This window comes from Protopterus annectens, chromosome 10.part0 (genome assembly GCF_019279795.1).
Source record: "Protopterus annectens isolate FY-2018-M chromosome 10.part0, PAN1.0, whole genome shotgun sequence".
Lineage (NCBI taxonomy): Eukaryota > Metazoa > Chordata > Ceratodontiformes > Protopteridae > Protopterus > Protopterus annectens.
Genome location: NC_056744.1, coordinates 1,525,244,874 through 1,525,249,694, shown reverse-complemented (window position 1 = coordinate 1,525,249,694; position 4,821 = coordinate 1,525,244,874).

Genomic DNA, 4,821 nt, shown 5'->3' with positions numbered 1-4,821 from the left:
GTGATTCAATGAAATAAGCATTCAGTAAAATTGCATACACCCATATATACAGATAGATAGATAGATATTTAAATACATATATTGGTGTGCATCTATAGATATATATATATAGATATAGCCTGTCTCTGGCAAATAGGTTGTTCACAGAAAGTCCCAGGCTGTAGGCCTCACCAAAGCCCCAATTCCAGTTCTGTAATGCAGGTAAGTCCTCCAGGTATACTCTGCAAATATGACTGTATAGGCTGTCGTACTCCTTGCATCCAGGATCATCAAGTAACCTCCTCCTTATCTGTTTCTGATCCTCTAAATATCTAACTTCCTGATGTGCTGTTTTCAGGCAAACTACTTTATATATTGTAGTGAAAGGCAATTAGTGACTTAGTAGGTAGCTAATTTTTAAGACTATAGCTGTGTGAAAATGTCCTAGACAAACATCCTATGCATTTTAAAGGCCCACTATACATTTTCCAAGCTCTGCTTGTTACAACTACTCCTTCACAGCACAAAACCGTTACTTTTGGATTTAATGTAATGGGTTATTGGACCTTGGCAACACATTAGTATTTCAAATTACTGGTCCAGTCTTGTGAGACACTGTAAACGGGGAGGGTTTGGTTGAAGGAATAATGTCCATCAGGACAACTTAGTATTGCCAGCTGTCTGTTTATGCATAGTTAGGGATGTGGATTTTTAGTTGTAAATATAGGCAAAATTCCATTTTCATACAATGAAATTCAGGAATTTTACCTGTGATTTTTGTGTGTCATTTTGAGTTATTGTATAGATATATATATATATAATATATATATATATATATATATATATATATATATATATATATATATATAGATATATAAATAAATATATGTGTGTGTGTGTACATATATATATATATGTGTGTGTGTGTGTGTGTGTGTGTGTGTGTGTGTGTGTGTGTGTGTGTGTGTGTGTGTGTGTGTACATATATATGTGTGTGTGTGTGTGTGTGTGTGTGTGTACATATATATGTGTGTGTGTGTGTGTGTGTATATATATATATATATATATATATATATATATATATATATGTGTGTGTGTGTGTGTGTGTGTGTGTGTGTGTGTACATATATATGTGTTGTGTGTGTGTGTGTGTGTGTGTGTGTGTGTGTGTGTGTGTGTGTGTATATATATATATATATATATATATATATATATATACAATGTATACTTTTTTTTACTGAACAGACACAGACATAAATATATGTATCCTAAGCTAAAATAGACTCTAGGTACAGAATACTCAATGCAACAAACTTGATTGAACTATAAAAACAAGAGAAGAAATGCAAGTTGTAGTGAATGAGTGTCCTGGTGTAAAATGCCAGATTCTATGAAAAAATTATGTTTTCCTTTTTTCTTTTCTTTTTTTTTGTTTTTCAGGATTCATAACAGTCCTGATTTTTTATTTTATGTATTTTTCCAAAAACAATAGAAAATTGGTATAACGTTGCATGGTCATTCAAGTTGCAACACCTAGTTACCAAACAGTACTTAAGCAACAGAAGGGCTATTGTATTGCTACACACAGATTCTGTGTCTTAATACCTTCTTTTGGCATTGCTTAACCTTCTGCTCATATAACATGCAAGGTGTTTCTTACCTTGAATGTTTTACAATAGTACTGCTCCAAACCTACCTCTGACATATCTGTATATAGGTGATAAAACGAAAACATAGATGGCAAAGACCACACACTAGAAAAATAAAAATAAAAACAAAGTGTAATGAGATCACAAACTTTATTGACTGGTTCCAGGAATAAACCCTTTCATCTGAACCTTAAGAGTTCATCAGATTCCTGTTGAAAATCCATTCATCCAAATTTAAATAATTAAAATCTCACATGAGCACCCTCATTAAAATTTAAAAGCATATATACCTGAAAAAAAGGTCATGCACAAAATACCTATAACACTTCTTTGTAACTAACAACAAATATTAGCAAATGTGAAAAATATAAGGAATGTTTATTCTTTGTTATTGGCTGCATTGAGACTGATATTAAAGGGGGTGCTGTAGTAAATATTTTGGTCACCAAGAAATATGAATGGCAGGTTCTATGAAATGATCATGGACTAAATAACCATTTGAATTTTAAATATGTCTTGAAAAGGCAGTGGTTAAAAGTGAAAAAAAAATTCTTTATAGAGCAGAAACATTCTGCAGATATTTTAGTAAAGACATAATTCAAATTACAAATATCAGCAAAAGATTTAACTTCATATCATTTTATAAGTGCAATTCCAAAAGATTTTCATGAATCAACACTTAACTTCAAGCAGAGAAAATATATATCACAACAACGAAATGTTTTGGAAGAAAAGCCTATAATAATAATTTAAAATAAGTTGCAAAGGCCATTAGAGCCCTCCCTTCCAACAAGGCAGGTGCTTTCTATCTCTTACCTTTGACAATCAGCCAAACCTGGGAATTAGCAACACCATGTAAATCTTTGACTTGTAATGTTGAACTAATGGCACAGATCCAGGAGGATAGCCAGAATGCCAAATACATCAAGCAACCCCCTTTTATATCAAAATCTTTTTTCTTCCTGTGCTCCCTTTTTGCTTTGGTTACTCTTTTGCTCTTTCAGCTCTTGTCCACCAACCTCTGTGATCATAACAAAAGAAGTATGTTCCTGCAGAATAAAATCAGGGAAAAACACTCCACAAACAGAGTAATCATTCAGTTAACAAAGGAAGCCAAATGAGTAAAATTATAAATACCACTAGTCATCAAAAATGAATAATCAGTCAGTAGTGAACAGCTGAGGCCATAGAAAACTAACCATTCTCACCCAAGCATCAATGTATCAAAATTAACATCAAATGCAAAAGCAATGATAGAAATTTTATTTGCTGAAAAGAATCACAAACTCAGTTAATTTAGTCTCAAGCCTAACATGCACCTCAGCACTTCAGCTGTTTCATACATTGTCTTCATAGTGCGTCAAAATAACTGTTGCATTTCACTAGCCCTGAGTATTCACTTTCAAAATCAAATATTAAGTCCAAAAGCTATAGTCCTAATATAGATACTGAAGGCTGGTTATACAAATTGACTGCAGTAATGAGACTTATTTCATTTCCAAACCCGTTTGTTTCCTCCTGATATAGTCTTCTTCACTCCAATTCCTCTCAGCTTCAGTTTTTTTAACTACGAGGTTGGAAATATACCTGAATTCCAAAAACTTCAAAAATGTAGATGCAAGTTATTCATAACTTGTGAACAGTAACAGCATGTGCATACATTTATTTGGGTTCTCATTCTGGTGTTTTTCCATCTTAGTTCAGATGTAAATATCCTGACATATTGTAAGCCACAGCTTGTCATGCTTGGCATCTCAACAAGACTGAGTCTGCAGTTAAGAAATGGCAGATAAACTACAGGCCTTCCTCTGCTTATGTCATCCATTTAAAGACTGAACACCACATTTGCTTATTAAAAACTGATGTAGAGAACTGTACTCTTGAAGAAAAGGAAAACAAAATGAAGATTAAAACTTTAAAACTGAAATAGCGCTTATGCAAGTTAGGCCTCTTGCTAGAGTCAAGAAGAAACAATACAGGTATATTCTCTAGGACACTTTAACTCGAGACTGAATCAGGTGCAAAAAGAGCTATCACAATAAAGAAAAAAGGGAGGAATTATGTCTTGACAGTCAGTGGATTTTCCTAACAATTTTATACATGCAGTATTTACAGAAAAGGCAAAGAAGGTAAACAGGATACTGTAGAACAAATAATAGAAGACGATATTAAAAAATGAGTAAGATGGAAATATAGTAAGTTAGGGAAGTATGAAATATTGAATGAGGATATGACAGATTTCTTCAGCATTTGGTAACCAGAATAATTTAACTGGGTTGAAAGCCTCTTATCACCTGAGTCACAGGGAGAAAATATCCATTTACAGTTAATGTTGGTGAGTATAATTAGAAATGCAAATATTCAAAAAATGACAGAACACATGACAATTACATTAAACAATGATTTAGGCAGTACAACAAAACTGGAATTAAAAATAAAAAGAGTAGAAATTTGTGTTGTCTATTATGCATCCACATGAGACATGCATGAAAGAGGCAAGTTGTATTTTCAAGCAAATATGCATCAGCAAGACACATACATCAAGATTAGACAGGAAAAAAAGAGAATCACTTTTAAAAAGAAGAGAAAAACTGAGGAGGGAGAGACACGATGATAAGGTTATAGTAAAAACAGCAGTCATGAGTGAGACTCTCTCCAGGATTCAATAAAGTCCATGTAGGCTTCATGTAGAGCCTCTATGGAATGTATCCATATACACGGCCATGGTTCCCCCTCAGCAGCACACCATACATATTAATTATGATGAGCACCTAAGAGAGATCATAGCAACATGGATATTGAATCCGTGTAAGACTGATGGCGCAGCCACATACTTTTTGGCCCAGTAACCTGGACCAAAAGGTGTACAAGGCACTTTATTTCATTAAATTGCATATTAGTTTTACATGTATATGCTTATGTGGTGTGGCGCGTTGTTTAGCTATGCTTAGCTTTCTAAACCAGAAGAATGCCAAAGGGTACAAGCGTTTATGTGCTTCGTGTGTAGGATTTTATCATTTTATGCTTTGTGTGTTAAAATAAAATGAATTTGTGAATGCTCCTACTGTCTGGAACTATATTGTGCACCTAAGGAGTTTATTTTGTTGGAGATATGCTTAGCTTTGCACAAACATCAGACATCTGTTAGACATCTAAAAATAGAAACAGGCTGCATTCAATTTTAATATTTTTT